General features: G+C 38.2%; 2 protein-coding genes across 4 annotated transcripts in view; one reads left to right on the top strand and one right to left on the bottom strand.

The window, feature by feature from the left end:
- Positions 1-4,959, bottom strand: part of Azi2 (5-azacytidine induced 2) — a 25,340-nt gene extending 20,381 nt beyond the window's left edge. The window contains exon 1 of one of the 3 annotated variants that reach the window (XM_029542852.1): positions 4,527-4,959. The gene's annotated coding sequence lies outside the window, so the exon portion shown is untranslated. The remainder of the gene's footprint in view (positions 1-4,526) is intronic. The other 2 variants (XM_029542850.1, XM_021206202.2) reach the window with 2 other exon arrangements.
- A 241-nt stretch (positions 4,960-5,200) lies between these two features.
- Zcwpw2 (zinc finger CW-type and PWWP domain containing 2) overlaps positions 5,201-24,851 on the top strand; it is an 86,390-nt gene continuing 66,739 nt past the window's right edge. Inside the window, exon 1 of the mRNA XM_021207841.2 lies at positions 5,201-5,241. The gene's annotated coding sequence lies outside the window, so the exon portion shown is untranslated. The remainder of the gene's footprint in view (positions 5,242-24,851) is intronic.

Below are 24,851 nucleotides of genomic sequence, written 5' to 3'. Positions count from 1 at the left end.
AAAAAAAAAAAAAGCATATTATGTGGTTTTACTGTAGATCCATGTAAATCAGTATATCTGGGTTAAAAACTTCAAACTGCACTCTACAATAAGCATTCCAAATTATGTTGAGTCCCATTCTTACTTAAGAACTATTATCAAGATGCAAAAGAACTAAAGAGAATTACATGACTTATGGAATTCAAATTATAACTAGTGTTCTTGACTATCTACAGGCATGGTTAGTTTTATGTTATCAATTGGTGACCACCTAACTTTTGCATGAACGTAGTAATAGTTAAGGAAGTATTTCAACTTTATCATTTCATCGTGACAGTACTAGAAAGTAAGGTATAATACATTTAAATGCTATAAAAACAGATGTATGTACAAATATTTCATGTTTGACAATGTCATAACTTAGAGTATAGACTAAATGAATACATTAATATTATAAATTAAATATAAAGTAAATAGAAATAGAAAGGGTTGAAGGAAATAATGCTGCCAATTACTGCTGAGAGCAGTAAATTCCAGGCAAAATAATGAAGCAACTTGTCAGATAAGGTGGGTAGTGTATATGACAAATGGAGAGACATATGTAGAAAAAGATGTTCAAACATTATTAATCAAAATTATTTATAATTTCCATCTTCACTGAAATCAATACTGAGATGGTCTCTTTCAGTCTGTATATGATGGGATTTGATAAACTAGAAAACAGAAATATCTTCTGACACAAGATTTATCTTTTTCTCTAGGATTTAATGATTATCTTGCTATTTTCAATACCTGCCATTTAGATCATTTGTCAGGTGCCAACCACTGTTGCTTGTACATGTATATTTCTAGTTTTTAGATGGATACTAATAACCCAATTTATGAAGCTTAAAACACAACAAATCAGAGATCAACTTGGGATATGAACCTAGATAATTCATCTTCAAATCTTGGGTTTCTTTTTTTAAATACATACACATATACTATGGCATGTGATCAGACTCTCCCCATATTCCTCACATGCCCACACATCATGTCCTTTTTTCTCTGGGTAACCCACCACATGCAGCTGTGTTGCCCAAGTGCCTGCCATGCCTGTGGACCATCGACTGGAGAACTGGCCTCTCTTCAGTAACAAATTATTCTAGTGAGTGTCATTATCCACCATAAAGAACTCCTGCGTATGGGGTCAAGCCTGAAGACTATCCCCATCCACACTGGGACTTTGTGCTAAGTCTGTAAGGGACCAGCAGGGGTCAAGTCTAAAGACTATCCCCCGTCCACACTGGGACTTTGTGCTAAGTCTGTAAGGAGCAACAGGGGTCAAGCCTGAAGACTATCCCCCGTCCACACTGGGACTTTGTGCTAAGTCTGTAAGGGACCAGCAGCTGCTGTGAGGTCATGACTGTGAAGACCATCCCGTACTAGGAGGCAGCTTTTCAGAGCACTTCTCTCTTTCCTTTGGCTCTTATATTCTTTTCCTCTCTGCCATGATGTTCTCTGCACCTTGTTGGTGCTGAGAGTAATATAAATATCCCATTCAGGGATGAGCATTCCGTCTCTAATTCTTATCACTGTGACCCAGTATGCATCTCTCCAGTGACAGATGACCAATGCAAAAGGAAGATTTTCTGATAAAGTTTTGACCCAGCACAGACCTGCCCATGCCAGCAAGCAGGACTGACCAAAAGAGTTTGGGTTGAGTGCTCTGGGCCTAGGGAGGATTGGGAAGCCCTTACTTGCCTGCACTGGGAGCTTTGCAGATGGGCGTTCCAGTTGGACCTAGTGATGACATCAAATCAAGATTATTTACGAAATACTATGAATGTTGTGACTGTAATTGTTCCCAGTAAGAATTTAGACAAGGCACAAGTCAGTGGCACAATGGCCTACGATTCAGAAACTCAAATTCTAGTCTATGATTTGTCACCCTGATTATACATGACTTCACTTCAGCTCTTAGGACCTTAATTTTTATACCTATGTATGACAGAGTTGGACTGTATCGTTAAGATATCATCTCCTTGAACCGTGTAGGCAAATTTTTAATCCAAATGCAGAATGGGAACCTGAATAGAGCTGTGCCAGAAACTGGTAAGTTAAATTCCTTCTCTTGACACCAAACTTGGCAAGAAAGGCACCATCAACAGCACAGGTGAGGAAAGGGAGACTTAGAAAAGTGAGTGTGCTTGTCTGTCACCACACCTGCACACTGCCTCAAGTGGGTCTTGTTTACAATCTCCACTGGCTTTCTATCTCTGAAAACCCAGAATAGCCAAGAACCCACTTCTTACAGGTCAGTTAAGAAACAGTGGAGAAAAAAGAACAAATCTTATGGAGAACCAGGAAATAACAAGGGATTCCTTTTCTTTTGTCACTTTAAAATAATTAGCGGCAGGAATGGCTTCTGCTTCTCTAAGAGGGATTCTGAAGTGTCCCTTTTTAATGATGCCAGCACTTAAATATATGTGCCTTAGTAGCTTAATGCTTTGTAGTTCATTAAGTGTCCAAAAACAGTATCAGATATATAATATGAAAAATGTCAACTTTCATTTTTATGATCCTGACTCACTGACTGCAGAGATCAGTTTTTATGGCCAAGCAATCCAAGGACAGCCTTCTTTCCACTCCTTGTCTAAAATGATGTATCTCAATGCAACTAAACACCTACATAAATGTTAATAATTATTGCCTGACAATAAAAAACAACTTCAACTCAGAATGTGGCATTAAAGTTATGTTCATCCTATTCAGCTTTTTTTTTTTAATGATACTATTTCACTCAGTAAGCATGGCATGCTCTGGTCCTGTATTAGTCAGGGCTCTCTAGAGTCACAGAACTTACGGATAGTCTCTATATAGTAAAGGAATTTATTGATGACTTACAGTCTGCAGTCCAATTCCCAACAATGGTTCAGTAGTAGNTNTNAATGGAAGTCCAAGGGTCTAGCAGTTGCTTAGTCCCACACGGCAAGCAGGCAGAAGAGCAGGAGCTCCACTCCCTTCTTCCAAAGTCCTTATGGTCTCCAGCAGAAGGTGTAGCCCAGATTAAAGGTGTGTGCTACCACACCTTTAATCCCAGATGACCTTGAACTCGGAGNTCTCCCTGTAGCCACTATGCCTCAAGATCTCCATACCAAGATTCAGATCAGCTCCAGCAGAAGGTGTAGCCCAGGTTAAAGGTGTGTGCTACCACACCTTTAATCCCTTGAACTTGGAGATCTCTCTGTCTTAATATTCTGGAATCCACAGCCACTGTGCCCCAAAGATCTAGATCAGAAACTTCTATCTCCCAGCCTCCAGATTAGGGTCACTGGTGAGCCTTCCAATTCTGGATTGTAGTTCATTCCAAATATAGTCAAGTTGACAACCAGGAATAGCCACTACAGGTACCATCAATGAAGCACTTCTGGTAGAGGCACTTACATGCTAGAAACTGTGCTTCACCTTTTTTTTTTCCTTGAAGATGTCTCACTGTGTAGCATTGGCTAGACTGGAACTCAAGAAATCAGGCTGCCTCTGTCTCCCCAGTGTTGTGATTATTGAAAAAGCATGTGCCACCACCCCTGACTTGTTCTTAAGAATTCATCAAATCAATGTGAAAGCACTAAGATGGGTAAGCACTCTTCAATTTACAGGTGAAGTAATTAAACACACAAATAAACTGTCAACTTCAGAGCCAGTAGCTCTCAGAACCTGTAACTGTACTTCAGGAAAGGGGGAAGGAGAAAGTCAGATAAGCAGTTTAACCTTCTCCTCCCGAGAGAGGAGTGGAAAGCTCAATGCTACCATGTCTGGGCTTTCCATCTAACTAACCCACTGGCAGCTCTCGAATTTACATGAAAACGTCCATTTACAAATCTAGAGGATTCAACTCTGTAGCCATTCAGCGAATAATCCCAATTGTTTCCCATTTAAGATGATGGAGTGATCACTACAGACAGGGCAACGAGAACATTTTTTTGAGAACTAGAAATGAAACTATGTTTTAAGATTTTGTTCAATCCAACTTAAAATTCAAACGGGGGGTGGGTGGGTCTTCTGTATTTAGGGAGTAGAGGTCAAATTCAACCTCAGTATGTCAATGTTTTTGATCATCACATGGGTATTTTATCTCACTTTTGAGTATTCAGAGTTCCTTGCGAGGAGGACCAGTGAGTCTACCTTGCAACCCAGCCGGAAAACGGGACTGAAATATGCAAGTTAGACTGACTGACGGTCACTCCCAGACGCCACGGGCACTACCCACGTCCCTCTTTCCTTCTCCGATATAAATGCCACCTCAGTGCAGGAAATAAAACTGAAAGCGTTCCCAGCGAGTCAGAGCACGGACAGAACTTGAGCAATCCCCGAGCAGGAAGGCTAAAGAAAAGAGCCCGTGGAAGCGGGACTGTGGGGATGGCAGGGACCAGGGATGCTAGACTGGGCCGCTCTGAACAGCAGAGGGGCGCCGGGGACAGAAAGCGACGTGCGTCTGACCAGGCGACAGCCACCAGGCCCCTCCTGGCTGTCTCCACCGTCCGGGCAAGCGCGAGAGATCCACTCACCCTGAACCCTGGCTACGTAGGGCGGTCCCCAAGGCCACCGGGTTTCGCTTCCCCAGTGTTTGAAAGCCGGCTGAAAACAAACCGGGTCGCCAGGGGTCACCACGGGCTTCCGGTTTCCTCGAAGACGCCACCGCTTCCCCCGTCAAGGTGGCCGTCACAGGTGCACCGAGGGAATCCCATGTCTTCCGCCGCGGCTCCCGCAGTCAAGGGCCCAGGAGGTCACAAGAGGAGCCGAGCAGGGGCGGCCCGGGGCCGCCCGAACTGGCCCGTTACCCAGCAGCACGCGCGTCAACTCCAGGGCCGGCGGCGAGGCCTAGAGGGTTCTAGAAGGGTCTACGAACGCCCCGCCGCCCACAAAGGTGTCGCCGCTGCGCACAGGCTCTGTGCCAGCGCAGCGCGACGAAACCGGAAGCCGGACCTGAAGCCTACGAGGGCGCCGCTAAGCGGCGCTCTAGCGGGGCGGGGCGTACTACAGGTCCCATGAGCCTCTGCGGTAGGGCCGAGGCGCACTACGAGTCCCGTGAGTCTCCGCGGCGGGGCGTACGTACTACCAGTCCCAGTGGTCCCCGCGGCGGGTGAGGTGTCGCGCCCAGCCGCGGGGAGGCGGAGTGGAGCTGAGACAGCGTTGCAGGCTGGCTGCTGCCGGGCTGAGGCGCGCGTCCAGGGCGCCCTCTAGCGCGTCCTTTCCACTCAGCGGCCACTGGGATTCCGTGAGGTGGGTCCGTGCCGCTCAGCTCGGAGGCGCTGGTCATGGTGGTGCTAACCCGAGAGCTGATGCGCGTCTGGGGCCCCTGGAATCCACGCAGGGCCCGTGATTCGGGTCGCGTGGCGGTCTCCTTGGGTATCTTTTGAGGGAAGGTCGCTCAGTTGGGGATCCGGGGGTGCTCTTCCGTGTAGCAGGAGAAAAGGAGCCCATGGCCAACTCTTGACTTGTTCTGGCTACCTTAGAGTTGTCTCCCCTCTTGGTTATTTCTAGGTGATAATCCTCCTTTTTTTTTTTTTTTTTTTTTTTGTTTTGTTTGTTTGTTTGTTTGTTTGTTTTTGAGGCAGAGTCTTATGCGTCCCAGAATGACCACAAACACTTGTTTCCACCACCAGGTGAAGAATTTTAGTCATCTATAATTCTCGCTGTCTATAGTTTGCTAAATCTTCATATTTTTGTATGTTTTTTTATATTTGCGACAGGGCCTCAAGTAGCCAGGCTACCCTCAAATTCTTGAATTTTTTTGTCCTTCTGCTTCTGTCTACAAGGTTTTGGGTTTATACATTACCAAGCTCTGCGGTGCTGGAGACTGAACCCGAGGCCTTGTGCATGCTAGAACATTGAACTGTATGGTTAGGCATAGATAAATTAATTGCAATCTTAGGGGGGGGGTGTCACAGACAGAAAAAAGACCACAAGTTCTAGATTATTTCTGGTTAAATGTGAGAGTCATAGTTATAGAGTTAATATTTATTTATTGACAACTAGAAAAGCTCATGTTTCTAGGCACTATATTATTTTTTCAACTGAAAACTTAAATTCCGTCAGTGTTCTGTGGAAGGGCTTTGAGTATATAGTTTTGCCTATCGGTAGATACTTTTTTCACTGGAGTAGATTTGGTTTTGAACAAACAAAATATGGACCTTGGTATAACTTACGACTATGGCTCAGCTCTCTTAGGGGCAAATATTTATTTTTAGGGTTAGTACAGGTATTATTTTGATAATAACTTATTTGAGCAATGAAAACCTTTTTGTTTTTCATTGCTTTTAATGTGTGTTTTGCTTTGCTGGCATATAATGTGTGTGTGTGTGTGTGTGTGTGTGTGTGTGTGTGTGTGTGTTTGTGTGTTATGCAATGCCCATGGCGGCTAGAAGAGTTGTATTCCCTGGATCAAGAGTTGACAGAAGTTTTGAGCCTCCATGTAGGTGGTAAGAATTGAACCTCGGTCCTTTGGAAGAGCAGGCAGTGCCCTTAACCACTGAGCTTCTCTCTAACCCAACTTTATTTTTCAAAGTGTGGTGTATCTGAAGAATACTGTAGTGAAACAGTAACAACATATTTTTAGAGAAATAAAGTTGTAAGTGAGTTTGTAGATTTAAATTGTATACTGAAATTTCACCATATCACTCTATAAATCATTTTTCTGTGGTTTATTCTATATTGTGCATACTGTACCCTTAACATAATTAAAGTGTCAGAATTGCTGAGTTGTAATAGCAGAGTTTTTTCATGTTAATACCATCTTCAATGGCATTTAATTAGTGTTTTAGAGGCATTTTCTCTACATGTCATGTGTTCAGGCTAAGTTCTTTAGGGAGGGGATGTTTTTAATCAAAAAAATCAACTACTAAAACAGTTTTAAAATACTGCCAAAAGTAGAAAACTTGGTACATAACAAAACTTGATGTATACGTTAGCTTTCTCATTGCTATAGCAAAAACCAAACCAAACCAAACCAAACCAAACCAAAAACCTTGACAAAAGTAATTTAAGGAATGAAGAGTTTATTTTGGCTCAGGGTACAGTGTATGACGGTGGGGAAAGGCGTGGAGACAGGCGTCTGATCACAGGTGTCTGATCACAGGCGTCTGATCACAGGTGTCTGATCACAGGCGTCTGATCACAGGTGTCTACAGCCAGGAGGCGGAAGGGAGAATGCTGATTTTTGCTCCTTGTTGGGGGAATTAGTAAAAAAGTAACCTGCCAGCTCCCGCAGGGCCATTTTCAGACAGAGACCTCCTGAGTTCCTCTTGCTTCCACGCATTGTACCAAAGACCCCATGATCAGCCATCTCAACACATAATTACCTGGTAGAATCAAGACTCTTAAGCTTATAGTTAACCAATTAGATTTATATATTAATAACATAACATTTTACAAGATGTCAATACAATAATTTCAGAGCCAATTGATAATAAAACTTTAACCCAGTTATTCTAACCTTTTGATAACACCACATCCACCTCCATTCTGGTTCTTCTTCTTCCCCCTCTGCTACCCCTTTCCCCTTCCTCTTCCCCTTCCCCTTCCCCCTTCCCCTTCCCCTTCTTCCCCTTCTTCCCCTTCTTCCCCTTCTTCCCCTTCTTCCCCTTCCTCCCCTTCCTCCCCTTCCTCCCCTTCCTCCCCTTCCTTCCTCTCCTTCCTCCCCTTCCTTCCTCCCCTTCCTTCCTCCCCTTCCTCCCCTTCCTCCCTCCCCTTCCTTCCCTTCCTCCTCCTCCCCTTCCTCCTCTTCCCCTTCCTCCCCCTCCCCCTCCCCCCTCTCTCTCCTCTCTCTCTTCTTCCCCCAGCTCCTAGCTCTGCCTCCCTTTTCCTGTCCAATCACAGGCCTGCCACTGCCTTAATGTGATTGGACAGGGAAAATCCTGCAACAGCTCCCTTTGCCATTTTGATTCTGTCTGCTTCCCAGGTGTGTCAGCAATGCTGCCCACATTTAGGGTGGGTCTTCCCTTATTGTTTAACCCAGTCTGGAGACTCCCTCATGGACCTGCCCAGAGGTTTGTTTCCAGGGTAATTTTAAATCCCATTAAGTTGGGCAATCTAGATTAACCAACTTGACAGTCGTATCACTTTAAAATCATAACATCCCCCCTGCCCCCCCCCCCAGTGTTTCATTTCCATCTCACAATGAAAAATATACAGATTTTACCCTCCAAGGTCTCCATAGTTGCTAACAGTTCCAACATCATTCAGAAATATAAATTGTACCTACCCTTATTTACATAAAAACACATCACACCCAGCATACAATGGCACAGAATAAATAGTCCCATTCCAAAAGATGGGAGTGGAGCATAATAAGAACAGGTCACACCCAAGTGAGAACTAAGCCCAGCAGGGTGAGCAGCAAACCTTTCAGCTCCATGTTTAATATCTGGGTGCAGGATGCAATCCTTTGTATTTCAAGGAGCTTAAGTATTCCCTCCCAGCTCTGCTGCCTGTAGCAACATAGCCTCTCTCTTGGGCTGTGACAAATGCCTGGCTAAGCAAGCTAAGGAAAAGTTGATTTTGGATTTTAGTGCATGGTTTGAGGGTATCATGTGAAGAATGTCATGGTAGGAAGAACTTGAAGCATCTGTTCATATTTCATCCACAGTCAGTGAGCAGAGAAAGAGATTTGAAATCTGATGCTTAGCTCACTTTTAAAATTTATTGTGATCAGGGACTCTCACCTATGAAATGACACCAAACATGGTTGGACTCCCTTCCTCAGATAACCTAATCTGAAAACTTCCTGGCCAGATTTCTGTTTCCAAATCCCATCAAGTTGATGTGAAGTTAAACAGCATAAGGCTTTTAGGTCAGTCTGGGGCTAAACAGTGAGTTCCAACCCACCCTCATTGCACCAAATAGCTCAATACAATACAATACAATGCAATAAATAAGCAAGCATGCAAACAAACAAAAAATTCAACAACAACAAAACATAAAATTGAAAACTAAAAACATAAATATCACAGATCAAGTAATCCTGCTGCACTGTGTTTTTCCCAGAAAGAGCGAAAGTGGGACTTGTAGGAGATATGTTTATTTCATGGTGCTCTGATAACTAATATGTGGAACAAGCGAAAGGTCTGCCATCAGTGATTGGATGATGAAAACGGTGTAATATAGACATCCATCGCATATTGTCTAGTCTTACACCAGGAAACCCTGCCATTGGCAACAGCATGGGTGAAAATGGAGAACATTAGGCTATTTAAAATAAGCCAGGTACTGAAAGACAAAGCTTCCATGCTTTGATTATGTGCCTTCAAAACAGTCCCTCACAGCCACTGTCCCATGTATATCTATAGCATATAGATGGATTACTAAGATTCAGATTGGCATTTAGTATGGTTTATGAAATTTCAATGATTATGCTTTTCATTTTACTAGTTTTTAGTTTTTCTCAAAAAGATTTAAAGGTTTTTATTTTTTAGTAGTATGAATGTACATATAATTGTGAGTGCCTGCCTTCAGAGGCCAGAAGAGGGATTCTGATCATGTGGAGCTGGAGTTATATGTGGTGGTAAGCCGCCCAGTGTGGGTGCTGGGGACTGAATTCCAAACCTCTGCATAGGCAGTATATACCCTTAATGACTGAGCATCTCTCCAGTCCTGCCTTGAAATTTTCTAACAGAGCAGAATATAGTTGCTGTAGTGGACCCTAGATTTTAATTATGCCAATAAATTTTATTTTCCTGCTACTTTGATTTCTCAAACAGAGTGAAATCCACTAGTGATCTTCACTTTGGAACAAGATGAAAAATTATTATTAAACATCTTAGAACTATGCTAGAAGCTACCCAGTAGTAGCTACATAAACTATCCTCGAAATGATAGTCTCACCCAGATAATAGGCTGTTAATAAGCTTTTGTTGAATCATTAAGTGTAATCTACAGTTGACTTATAGGCACAAATTTGTTAATTAGGTAAATGAATGAACAATGAATGTTAAATTTGCGGCATAGAGGAGATTAAGGATAATAAATGCACTTTAAAGATTAGATGCAAACTAAATATTTAAGTTCATCATTTGAGAAAAAAGTAATGAAAGACAAGATAATTAAAGTGCTCTCATTCTGCATTTGTTCTAGCATATTTCAATTTTCTTATCTAACTATATTTAAAAAAAGTCTAAAATCTCGTTTATTGTATGTTCAATGTGCCAAGCACTCAATGGGTTTTCCTCAGACCATTTGTTTGTGTGTGCATCTGTGTTTGTTCATGTTCTCCTGTGGGATGGGAGTGTTTGGGTAGGTGCATGTGCATTTGTGTGCACTTTGTGTGGAGGCTCAAGGCTGACATCACATGTCTTCCTTGATCTTTGTTTTTATTATTATTATTATTATTATTATTATTATCATCATCATCATCATCATTATTATTTGGTTTTTCAAGACAGGGTTTCTCTGTATATCCCTGGCTGTCCTGGAACTCACTCTGTAGACCAGGCTGGCCTCGAACTCAGAAATCCGCCTGCCTCTGCCTCCCGATTAAAGGTGTGTGCCACCATGCCCGGCTTATGTTTTTATTAATAAAAATAATTAAGTTTTTATTTTGATTGGTGTATATTATTTGTATGAAATAATGGACTTCAGCGTCACATTCATACATACAAACTGTATACATGACATTCATACGTACAAACTGTATACATGACATTCATACATACAAACTGTATACATGGCATTCATACATACAAACTGTATACTCTGAGCACACTGCCTTGGCCCCATGTACCCTCCTTCTGGGTTCCCCATCATCAGTAAATAGCTTTTTTCTACTTTCATTTTCTAAAATGTAGGTTCTGCATGTAAGAGAAAACATTTGTCTTTTTGAGTATTAATTATTCTGTAAGATACCTCTTCTAAACATGTCCCTGCAAATGACATAATTTTATTCTTCTTTGTGGAAGAATAATAGCGTGCTCTGCAAATATAGCTCATTGTCTTTATCCACTGATTTATCGTTGGGCACTTAGGCTAACTGTAGTTTGGCTATTGTGAATTGCATTGCAGTGAGCATGGGAATGTAGGTGTCTCTATTATATTCTTACTCAGATTCCTTCAGCTATATACCTAGGTGTGGCTAGCTGGATTGTAGTTCAAGTTTTAGCTTAGCCTAGGGAAGCCAGTGTAGGAGTAGTGTAATTTGAAGGCCAGTTAGCCAATGTTACAGGTTTCATTCAAGGCTCTGACAGCTCCAAAATCAGGAGAGATGGGAGCAGAATGTGAATATCTTGGCTAAAACATTAAGAGAGTGAAGTCAGTCTTCCTTCGCCATTTTGTTCTGTTGGTGCTACTGAGATTGGCTATCTGCTTTATCTATCCCACCAGCTAAAGTCTTCTGGGAGGATTTACATAGAGATATTAAATAATAATAATAATAATAATAATAATAATAATAATAATAATAATGATGGGAGGATTTACATAGATATATTAAATAATAATAATAATAATAATAATAATAATAATAATAATAATAATGATGGGAGGATTTACATAGATATATTAAATAATAATAATAATAATAATAATAATAATAATAATAATAATAATAATAATATCATTTAACTAATCTAGTCCCTGCCCTAGTCAACTTGACATGTAAAGTAGCTGTTCACACTGAAAGTCTGAGATCAGGGTGTCAGTGAGTTTAGGATGTCTTTGGGCCCTTTCTTGGTTTGAATGGACATTTTTGCCCTTTTTCTTCACATCATGCTCTTCGTGTGTCTTTGTGTTCTGATTTCCTCTTGTACAATAATACCAGTCAGATCTAGTCACCCTGTTGACCCAGATTTAATTAGCACTTTAAAAACACTGTCTCCAATACAGTATGCTCTGAGTTACTGGTGAACCAATGCTTCAGCATATGAATTTGATGGTTATGGATGGGAAATAAGGGGTATAGTTCAGTCCATAGAAGTGGCTTCACTCCTTTTGACTTGTTATTCTGATAAAGTTCTGCAATGTTTTTGATCTCCCCTGCATTTTCAAAATCTATCAAGTTAGTGTCTAGCTTAATAAAAAAAGGGGGGGGGAGTGTATTTACTATTTAAGATACTGAATATTTTAAAGAAATACCAACTAGTGCTGTAGAATGCCCTTAAGTCTTTTCAAATCCACTTCTAATGAATGAAAGTAGGTGAAATTCAGGCAACAGAAACAGTATTCATTAAATGACAAACCATATGTAATTATCTATAATGGGAAGCTGTGGTTGCAGCATTTTTCAAAATGCATATTTTCTTCCCTAACAGCAAGCCTTTACTAACTCAAACATACAGGCCCTACCTTGGAACTACTAGCAATTCTGAGCGAAGGTTTGCTGAAGTTCCATTCACTCACTCTTCTAACTACCAAAATACTTGTCAGGGCAGACCAACCAGTTCCAACACTACAATCAGAAAGCTAATTCCTAACTGTTCAAGCAAGTCACTTGACTGTGTGGTGTTGTATATTACCTTCCCATGTATTAATATTCTGTAGTGGGTAATTCATTTGTGGCTTAAGATAAACCAGACAGAACTTACCTTGGGAATGTGGCAAGTCATATAATTCTAGGTTTTGAGTGTCACTGGATCTTTGGTGCACAGAACCCAGCACTAATTGTGCTGCAGCCATGCACATTGTTAGAATGTTGGAGCACTGAGAAAGGAAAGTGGACAGCATCCTGTGTCAAGGTGACTTTCTATGTGTGTGTAATCGACTTCCAGACTTACGGGAGGTGATTTGGCTGGTTTGGGTTCATCTATGGATTCAGTTGGTCTTTGTGAGGATTTTACCCCAGTAAAGTGGACCTTTGGCTTGTTTTTAAAAGATTATTTTCTCCCCTCACGTTGTACTTAAAGAAAATTCTGCTAGAAGCAGAGATGTGTGCAGATGCTGAGTGTTGTTGCTGGTGCTGGTGCTTCTGTTAGTCACTCATGTTCCATGACTGCTGAATTGTGAATGCTGGAGTTCTTTACTAAAAACCTCTCCTATGTTAAAGCTTACAGAAGAACCATCATGTCTACTTTTCTGAAGTTTCAGGGGAAAAATTACCAACCTAGAGATTTCTAAGGAAATATATTTTGTCTACAATTGAAATTTTTACTTGTTGCTCATATATATTAGAAATTAGGCTTTTAAAATGGAGAATACCAATAATAAGTAGCCATTCTTTTTAATCTTTTTTTTTTCAGTTTTAAGAGACAGGATTTCATGCTACAGTCCATGTTGTCCTGAAATGAATTATTTGTAGCCTAATCTAAACTCAAGCATTCATAGCAAATCCTTCTTCCTCAGGCTTCTAAGTGCTGGGATCACTGGTATGAGCCATCAAACCCACCTAGAAACCTCCCATTTTATAGTTACTTATCTATATTTAAAATTGTATAGTTTTTCCATCTGAAAAAAAAACAACATGCTATATATCACCATGTATATACACTGCGTAGTAAAGCAAATGAATTCTCTCACAACCTTTGAAATATAATCTAAAAGTCCTCATAGGATTAGTGTCTCATAAGAAGAGACACCAAAGATTTCTTTCTGGCTTCTCCTGCATACACCAAGGAAATGCCATAGTGAGAAATTAGCAAGTCTTGGTCTCCTAGCCAAGAGAATCTTTACCAGAAAACCAGACAGTTAGAACCTGTGTCTTAGACTAGTCTACATTACTTACAAAAACAAAGTTTCTCTTACTTAAGTAACTCATTATATGTCAGATTGTTATGGTGGCCACCATAAACTAATTCATTAATAAAACTTACTGGCTCTCTGCTTTTTGACTGCTTGTCTATTTCTCTTATATATCCATTTCTCAAATTGGGATACATCTTATAAAAAATTCTTAACTGTATTTTATAAATTTCATTTAAACATATGCATGCATGTGTATATATGTGTCTGGGAACATGTATGTCATAGGATATGTGTGTCAGTAAGAGGACAATTTGCAGAAATCAGTTATTCCACCACGTTGTCCCTGAGAGTAGAGCAGGTCTCGGGCTTTGTGGCAAGTTCCCTTACCCACTTCTCTTTTCTTGCTGTCCTATAACTGAAATTTAAGCTCCTTATTAATACTTTTGTTCTTCAATAACCTGGGAATTGATTTACAGTTTTAATGTTCTGATTTATAATTTCCATGATACTCTATTCTTTTTAATAGAGGCTATATAATTATGAATATCTTATAATATTTCCTATTAAAATCATGTTTTATGGGCTGTTAGTTCTTCCTTCATGTTTCCTCTTTTTTGCTATTTGTTCTTTTTGACTATTATTACCAGATGGTCATCTATGTATTTAAGATTGGTGTTAGCCTGTTCATGAGTTCTTTACTTTGTGTGACAAACTACTACATAGAATAAGGCAGTTGCTTCTGAATGTAAAAGCTCTCTAGCAGCTTATACTGTTGGTTTTTCTGAAGACCTTGGTTAATCTCACTACAACATCAACCATCTCTGCTTCACTTGACTAAAGTCATCTCTGTTTCTTGGTGTTCAACCCAACGAGAGATGCTGACCTTGAATCTGTCACTTCTCAACTCCAACCACTCACACTCTCGGTTGCTCGAGACCTCTTCTGTATGCACTTTGCAGTGCCTATAGTCCTAGCAAACCCATAAGCTCTTTCCATATTTATGAGTTTGCTTATTTTAGGCATTTCCTCCTTTTTTTCAGTGTCAACCTTATGCTTTGACCAAGTCCTGATCTTTTTCTGGTGTCTCTAATGTATTATGAAATCTGATGCAAAACATTAAATGTATCTTATTCATCATATTAAGCTTTTTTTGGAGGTAGGCAGGACACAAACAGGCAACTTGTAATATTGCCTATGTTTTCTAAATGATACTGTATAGTATTTATTTTTAAAATAAATGATTGACTGAAGATATATTATGTACTCGAAATTATGGTTTTGATTATGTGAGATAGTATCCAGAAAATGTAAATGGTGAAAATTCAAAAAAGTTGTGTGCTTTGGGGAGGGGCATGCAGTCTCAGTAAGCTGGCGAGTCAGGGGCATCTTGAGTTCCACAACATCTCCAGTTACATAGGGAGCCCCTACTTAAAAACAAAGCCCAACTGGGAAGTGGAATGGATACTATTGTTTTCCTCCAGTCCAGAAGAGTTGCATCATCTGTGAGAACCTGACGTAAGGCTGCACTTCTTCTAACCACAGTGCTATGACAGTATAATGATACCTTTCCTCCTCCTCCTCTTCTTCTTCTTCCTCCTCCTCCTTCTCTTCCTCCTCCTCCCCCTCTTCCTACTTTCCCCCCTCTTCCTGCTCTTCCTCCTCTTCCTCCTCTTTCTGCTTCTCTTCTTCCTCTTCCTCCTCCTCAGTTTGAAAGAACAATCATTATTTTTCTTATTCATACACAAATAATAAAAACAATTTTTATTATAAGCAGTCATTTATCTTCATTCCTACTCTGTATGTATTTATTCATACTGTCTCATTAAATTCTGATGCTTTTCAGAACTCCTTGGGTATGTTGTAATTTTGCCATCTGGGATACATCAGTCACAAGATACATATACATTGTAATAAAAATTGATGCTTCACCAGGTTTTCTTGGTGATTCTCCATCTTATATCATCTTTGTTCCATTCAACAATAGGACTATATAATATTTCAACTTAAATACTGTATTTTCTGATTTTTTCAAAAGTTGCTGCAATATAATACTTTGATGTTCATGTAATACAGAAATCTTTGGAAATATATATATATCCTAAATAGACATTCTTGCCTCACAAATTTCATTTGAAGGCTATAAATATCTCTACTATACTAGATTAAGTTGTCTAGAATTGTTTAGTGACTCTGCAGGTTTTGGTGGTCTCTTTAATAAATTCACCTTAAACTAATGATACTTGTTACAAATAAAACATTGCTTCTAATTACTTACCCATCTTTTGGGATATTTAGCCAATTCCAGATGCTGTGCTAAAATGTGGGAGAACAAAAATCAGTGAATTCCAGGATATTAAATCCTCTCAAGGTATTTAAGGGTCAGTGCATAGAAAACAGCATGCCTATTAAATCAACCCACTCATTTCCAGAGATACAAAAACAATGTCTTTGCTCTCAAATGTGGTCTAGTGGTGTTGGATAGATAGTGTGCACTAGTATAATATAGAGTAGAATGTTCTTAAGTACCAGGTGTAACAGTAGAATGAGGTGGGCAGAAGGATCAGATAGGGAGAACACAACTATTCGGGGCTGGCTCTCACCTTCGTGTGCTTATCAGTTTGATGCCATTATCCTTGAGAAAGTTCCTCATTGCCTCTCATCTACACAGCATCATCTCCCGTATTCCAAGGGGGTCCTTGTCACTGCTTATATGAGTTTGGTAGTAGTTGTGCCTAGTTAGCTTGCTTCTCATTTCTCTGCACTTTACAGTCTTCATCTAGAGCTGTATTTCTGCAACACTGAATTGAATGTAAGGCACTTAGCCAGTCTGGCCTGATGTAGAAGATTACAGAAGATGGGGTGATTAAAGCAGCAAACATTTCTTTCAAATAGTGTTAGAAGGAAATATATGAGTAAGGTGACAAGCAGGCTCCGTATCTGGCTAGGACTCATTTCCTCATTTTGAGATGCCTGACATTTCCTGATGTTTTTGTATGATGGAAAACCAGTTGGGAAGGAACTACATACTCTCTGTTGTTTCTATCTTTAAGCCCACTAATTCTATCATGAGGGCTATGCCCTATTTGTGACGAGTTCCCAAAAACCCCACCTCCCACTACAATCTTGTTTAAAGATATGAACAAATGTGGAGGTAGTGTTAGCACCTGCCAGGCCATAGCAGCACTAAAATAGCAATATTTTGTGTCATTATTTTATCTGTCCTTAACCAAAAAGAAAAACTGCTGAATTGAACTATAATTCACTATATTAATTCCTAAAAATATTTTAGAGTTATTTAAAAGTCCCTTTGAATGGATACCAATTCATAGTCTTACATCTCTTTTCTATGTAATAAGGAAAATAGAAATGAAGTAAGTTGGTTAAGGAATTCTTCACTTGATATTAGCTGAAAGACAAAGAAAAGCAACAGTAAAGGAATTTTAAAAGCATCTTCATATATAGAAGTAACTTGAGGCTGGGAGGATGGCTCCATCAGTAGAGTGCCTGCCATGCCTGCATGAGAACCTGAGTTTGATTCCTCAGAACCCACATAACCAGCTGGGACTGCAGGGTTGGAGAGGCAGAGGCAGGGGAGCCCTGGGGCTTGCTGACCAGCTAGTCTATCCAATCGGTGAGAGCTCGAGGTTCAGTGAGAGATGCCACAGATAGGACAGAGGGAGGAAGCTTCCATGGCACCTGGACAGATAGACATGAGCAGGAACCCTGAGCTTGAGGCAGAACTTTGATAGCCACTCTGTTTGCAATTTTTTTAACTGTAAGTTTTAAAAAACTTATTTAGGTCAATATGTTAAATTGGAAAATGAAACTTTAAAATGGGTTTAGTAAAGCAAAGGTGATTAGTATAGCTTTGCATTCATCAAGGTCTCAAGTGTGGGTTATTTAGGTATGACTTTAGACCTTAAAGTGTCTAGCATTCTTGGGATGATTGTCTTTTCTATCATTGTGTATTCTGGATGTGGCAGTAAGTTTGTGAACAAGCAAAGTGTGTGAGAAAAAGTAACAGAAATAATGAGAATCTATTTTGAAGAGAATAGAAGATTTTATAATCTGCATTATGGATTCTATTAGTCTGCATAAAAATGTATCAAATCCAAAGTACAAAGAGGTTTAAGTTAGATGCAATTGAAACTATCACCAAGTAATAATGTCATTTTCTTAGTGTTAATATATCTTCTTGGTATTATCCACTATGGGACTGAAGTTCCTTAAAAAAAAAAAAAACCTAGAAACTTTATCTACCATTTAAAAGTAATCCTTTAATCCTCTTCTGCTTTGTAACAGGCACTGTAGAGGGTTTTTTCAAGCTCTCCAGCAATGCCCTGCTGCAGGTGGACGGTGCTCTCTGCTCTGGCAGTGGGCTGCGTGTAAGATGGGCAGGACCCAGGGCATCTGACTAGCACTGGTGGCTTTCTGATGGCTTTCATGTCTTCCCCACTCTGCTTGCAGCATTATTACTATTATTATTATCTAGTTTCATCCAGTGTTGCTATTTCTTTGTAAATATTTTAAGTGACTCCATTTTGTGAGGAATGGTCTAATCTAATGATCTATAATCTAGCTAAACTCACTGGTAAAGTACTTCATTACACTTCAGTGTAGAAAAGGTGAGTGACTGAAGGGATGTCTGTGAACACTTTTAGTTTTGTTACTTCCATCCTGGATGGCAGGTGACATCATCACTCAGTCAAGACAAAGGATTCAAGTATTGATTCCTGTTAAATATTAATAAAATCCCAGTCTTTTCTTTAAAAAGTTTCCTCAAGATTTAGTTATTTTTAATGTATGTTTATGGGTGTTTTGCCTGCACATATATCTGTACACCAAATTCATGCAGTACCTACAGAGGGCAGAAAGGGTCTTGGATCCTCTAGAACTGATGTTACAGATGATTGTGAGCTACATGTCAGTGCTGGGTGCTGAATCCAGATCTTCTGCAAGAGCAACCTGTGTTCAACCACTGAGCCATCTTTCCAAATGTTCTTAGCAAGTACCTAGGTCGGGCTCCTAGCACCGCACGATTGCTTACAACCATCTACAATTCCACTTGCAGGGAATCTGGCACCTTCTTATGACCTATGAGAGGTGTCAGACAAGTACATGGTACATGTGCATGCATGCATACATACATACATACATACATACATACATACAAAGCATCCATGTACACAAAATTAACAGAAGCCTCTTGAATTAACTTGATGTTCTTATTCCTTCTAGAATTGTATCCCAATGCTTTCCCATCAGTTCAGTTAAACATAATGTCTCTTAGTATCTTGTGTATCTATCTTTATACTTGATTTCTAGGTCAGCAGCTCTTTTCCAGTATACAGCATTGTAGCCTTCTACTTCCTTGATTCAGCATAGGAGGGCTTATGAAGGATGGATGATAACATTTGAAACTTACAACTGAGATAAAATCTTGGCAAAAATAATAAGTTAATATCTAGAAGTTTTGGTGGTCAGATTTATGCCTCAATAGTTCCAAAGTCACAAGATTAAAACATGTAATGTTGATATTATTTACCTTCTTCATGGAGCCAAGTAAAAGTTTTAGAATACACTTTTAGTATTAAACACACTGTCCTAGCATTGGCAACATTTGGAAGCACATTGCTTGAAATCTTAGAGACTTGAAAAAAACTCAGCTAGAAATATTAAAAACCAGAGAAAATAGACTGTTCCTCTGTACTGGATGGAATAAAACCTTGTTTTCAGAAAGGATCATTGTTGAGGAAGGAGGGAATTATTTTGAGAATAAGAAGCTTATTGTAGTTTATATTATAAATTATATAAGCCATGATAAAATCTATCAATTTAAAATACCAAGTGATTTAAGATAGACTAAGCAAGGAAGATGGTTGTATCAGATATTGGAGCAACCCAAAAGATAGTCTTTATTGGCGCAAGAAAAAACATGTATCAAGGAAGTAAAATACAGTGTATAGAAATTGATTCATGTGTATATATAAAAATAAAATCCATTTCAAATTAATGATAAAATAATGCACTAATAAATGAATGTGGTTGGGTAATTGGCTAGCTATACAGGTAAAAGTATTTTATTTCAATATTTGTGAGTACACAAAACATTCCAGTTGGATTAAATACCTAAATGTAAGAAACAGAGCAATTGAGAAAAATATATGGAAAATTTTAATTAAAATCTTAGGGACAAATAAGCAGTATTTAATAAACATAAATTCAAGTTCCATAAAATTTTAACTTTCTGTATGATAAAAGTATAAAGTTAAAAATGGCAAACTATATGAAGATGTTCCACCATGTTCCACCATGTGAAACAAAGAGTTAATATCCCTAATACATTATGGGCTCTACCAAATCTCTGTAAAGAAAATAATAAAACCCAGGTATAGAGTAGACACAAGGTTTTCCAATAAAAGAAAACACAAATAGTCAATAAAACCTAATTAGTGGTCAGGGAAGTGTAAATTAATACTACAGTAAGATAACTCTCTGTTAATTAGATTTGAAAAAGTCATTGTTAATACCCATTGTTGGAACACTAAGAGGAAATTGGTACTTATAAAGTGTTAGTGGAAATTGAAAATTAGAATAGATTTCCAAAGGTCCATTCAAAATTGTCTCCATAAAAATGTGCATACCTTTTAATGTAGCATTTCTGTTGTAGAAGTATACATGTTCAAACACATGGATTAACAAATATGCAATGGTATTTGCTATAGTACTGCTTCTAGCCCAAAACTGAAAATGACAACAAAACAAAACAAAGAAAAACAGAGTCCTTTGGATCAAATTCATCGTTCATACTATGCATGCTGCATTGATTTAATGTTATGCTGTATAAAGCTCATAGAAGTGAAATGATTTGATATGCTGCCCTAAGGAAAGATCTATGAGACAAAGAAACATACCTACAAAAAGAGTCTATGTTTATATTAGAAACATGAGTATGTAGATAATGTAGCATGTGTGGTTAACTTATGGGGTGGACTTAGGCAAAGATAAGAAATACTTTATCAATTATTAGGAAAATTAAATACTTGATCATATTTGGAAGACACAGTTGTTAATAAAAGCCTTTAAATAATTAAAGCCATGAAGGACAGAAAAATGCCAAGTTAATATCGAAACTATGCTACTTCTTCAGAAAGCATAATTGACAAACTTTATTGTATCACAAAGGGAAAGTTTCCTTAGAAGCAATATTCCTTCCAGTATCTGTTTGGTCAGTTCCTACACATTATTATGAATATGGCAGTCAAAAAATAGATTCAATAAACTAAAACAAAGTAAGGAAACAAGTATAAGTGTAGCATTAAGGCAAAGTTAATAACACTGAAGACAATTTCGATGCAATTGGAAGGGTATTAAAACCCTTTTTTGCTGTATCAGCCAGTTAATTATAGCTGAATCAGTTTAATAGGACCAAGTTTGAATGGCTAAAATATTCTTAATATATATTTAATATAAATATATTAAGAATAATATAAAAACAAAGTGGAAAACTTAGTGCTTATGCAAGTTTTAAGTTGTGATGATGTAATTAATGTTCTATTTATTGTACAAATGTCGTGTCACTGTTTCAATTACTTTGCATTTTGTCAAACTACATTGCCAGAAACTACAAGTGCAAAAGGGTTGATTTGGGGGATTTTAGGAATTTCAGTGTGGTATACATGATTTCTAGTAGCCCAGAATCAGTGTTTGAAGGAAGGCAAGGAATGTGAGCTATTCAGTGGTCGATATAAGATGAAGAAAAGAGAGTTTTTAAATAAATAACAACAAATATCAGCAATAACTTCTTGTATCTTATTAGATCATAATTTGGTTAGCAGAAGAAAGAGAAATTTTAGAAAATATACAAACAAACACCTATAAACTAAGCACTATTCCTTTGAATAATTGGAGAGTCACTATAGAAACCATAGGAAAAATAAAATCCCCTACAATCAAATGAAAATGAAACTCCCAGATTTTTGGGTTAAAGAAACAGTTCTAAGAGGGATGTGTATAGATATGAATATCTACATGGAGAAGAATGGGAGATATTAGAAAAACTATCTGTGCATCTGAAGAGCTGAGAAACAATAAAAACCAGGCAGATATAAAATGATGACTAAGCAAAGAATACAAAGGTTCACTGAAGTGAAGAATTACTTCTTTGGAAAGATAAGAATGATATACAAGGCCCTAATCAAGCTAGCCAAAAGAAAGAGAATACTCAAACCAACAAAATTAGATATAAAGAGAGCATATAGTAGTGGATACCTCTGAAACCAAGAGCATAATTAAGAGATATTTTGAAAACTTGTACTAAAAAACTCTGAAATCTAGAAGAAATGAATAAAATTCTAGACATATGTAACTTGCCAAAATCAAACCAAGATTACTTGAGCCCAGATAGATACAAACAATAATAATGAAGCAGTAATAGGGTCTCAAGAAAGGCTAGCCCAAGGCTGGATGAAGTCACTGTTGAATTCTTTCATATCTCTAAAGAAATAACATCAGTGCTCCTTAGCATACCTTCATGTGTATCTAACAAAGATAAAAAACACCACACAAAAGAAAACCACAGATAGGTTGTTTTTTTTTTGTTGTTGTTTTGTTTTGTTTGTTTTTGATGGGTTTAAAAGGAAAAAAATCCTCAAAATATTTACAAGGCAAACTCAGTGACTTATTTACAAATACTTCACGATATAAAGTGGGTTTAATGCCAGCAATGCAAAACTGTTTTAACATATGCAAATTGGGAAATACAGTAGAACACATTAGTAGAATAGAAACCACATTTCATTTCAAAAGATCAAAAAAAGCCTGTAACAAATCTTAATATCTCTTCAAGATAAAAAGAAAACCCTGAAGATGTGATTAATAGGAATAGAAGGATTATATCTAAATATAAGAGAAGTCATTTATAATAAATATATAACCATTGTTATTATGGATAAACTGAAAACATTTCCCTTAATGTCAGGAATAAGATGAGAGTATCCATTCTCACCACTCAACATAGTGTTTGAAATCTTAACCATAGCAACAACACAAGAGAAAGAAATAAGAGGGATACAAAAGGAAAAAAAGAAGTCAAATTATATTTGTAAACAACCTAATCTCGTATGTAAAAGACCCTAAAGCACTATAAAAACTTTTAAATCAAATACACATTTTCTTCAGAATAGCAGGATGCAAACTCAACACACAAAAGTCAAGAACTTTGCTCTATATAATTTTTTTCTGAAAGAAAGAAAAACAGTGCCATTAACAATAATCCCAATAAACAAATAGTCAATTGCTGAAAAAATAAATTGAAGGTCATAGAAGATGGAAAAGGTATCCCATGTTCATAGATTAGCAAAGTTAGTCTTGAGAAAATGGCCATATTCCTGAAAGTGATCTACAGATTCAATATAATCTCCTTCAAAACTCCAGTGACATTCTTTACAGAACTAGGGGAACATTAATAGGGAAAAAACAAAAGATCTGAAATAGCTAAAACTATCTTGAGGCATCACAGTGCCTGAGACCAAACTGTAGTAAAGCGAGACTGTGAAACTGGAAATAAAGCAAGCCTGTGTGGAGTAAAACAGAGGACCCAGAAACATGACTGTACACCCACCTCCATCTTCTATCAAGTGGTCAAAACTTTAGATTGGAGAAGAAACTGGTGCTGGGAAAACTGGATATCCATGGGCAAAAGACAGATAGTTCAGTATGACTCACTTAAGACTAGGAACTTCGAGAAACTTCTAGAGAGTGTAAGAGTGTAAGTTTTAAAATCTAGACTTTTAAAGATCTAAGTTTTTTTTTTTTTAAAGATCTATAATTTTCTGAACAAGACTCCAACAGCCCAGGGAAGAATAACAAGGATTTAAAATTGAATTGGCATAGTACTTGAAGTCCTAGCTAGAGCAATTAGACAACAAAAGGAGATCAAGGGGATACAAATTGGAAAGGAAGAAGTCAAAATATCACTATTTGCAGATGATATTATAGTATATATAAATGATCCTAAAAATTCCACCAGGGAACTCCTAAACCTGATAAACAGCTTTAGTGAAGTAGCTGGATATAAAATTAACTCAAACAAATCAGTGGCCTTTCTCTACACAAAAGATGAACAGGCTGAGAAAGAAATTAGGGAAACACACCCTTCACAATAGTCACATAATATAAAATACCTTGGTGTAACTCTAAGGAAGTGAAAGATCTGTATGATAAGAACTTCAAGTTTCTGAAGAAAGAAATCGAAGAAGATCTCAGAAGATAGAAAGATCTCCCATGCTCATGGATTGGCAGGATTAGCATAGTCAAAATGGCTATCTTGCCGAAAGCAATCTACAGATTCAATGCAATCCCCATCAAAATTCCAACTTAATTCTTCACAGAGTTAGAAAGAGCAATTTGCAAATTCATCTGGAATAGCAAAAAACCTAGGATAGCAAAAATTATTCTCAACAATAAAAGAACNTCTGGTGGAATCACCATGCCTGACCTCAAGCTGTACTACAGAGCAATTGTGATAAAAACTGCATGATACTAGTACAGTGACAGACAGGTAGATCAATGGAATAGAGTTGAAGACCCAGAAATGAACCCACACACCTATGGTCACTTGATCTTTGACAAAGAAGCTAAAACCATCCAGTGGAAAAAAGACAGCATCTTCAACAAATGGTGCTGGGTCAATTGGCAATTAGCATGTAGAAGAAAGTGAATCGATCCATTCTTATCTCCTTATACAAAGCTCAAGTCTAAGTGGATCAAGGAACTCCACATAAAACCAGAGACTCTGAAACTTACAGAGGAGAAAGTGGGGGAAAGCCTCGAAGATATGGGCACAGGGGAAAAATTTCTGAACAGAACAGCAATGGCTTGTGCTGTAAGAGCGAGAATCGACAAATGGGACCTCATAAAATTGCAAACCTTCTGTAAGGCAAAAGACACTGTCAATAAGACAAAAAGGCCACCAACAGACTGGGAAAGGATCTTCACCAATCCTAAATCAGATAGGGGACTAATATACAATATATATAAGGTACTAAATAGGATGGACTCCAGAAATCCAAATAACCTTATTAAAAATTGGGGTACAGAGCTAAACAGAATTCTCAACTGAGGAATACTGAATGGCTGAGAAACACCTGAAAAAATGTTCAACATCCTTAATCATCAGGGAAATGCAAATCAAAACAACCCTGAGATTCCACCTCACACCCATCAGA

This window comes from Mus pahari, chromosome 10, assembly GCF_900095145.1.
Source record: "Mus pahari chromosome 10, PAHARI_EIJ_v1.1, whole genome shotgun sequence".
Lineage (NCBI taxonomy): Eukaryota > Metazoa > Chordata > Mammalia > Rodentia > Muridae > Mus > Mus pahari.
The sequence above is the reverse complement of the archived record's forward strand: the minus strand, read 5'-3'. Positions and strand labels throughout refer to the sequence as shown.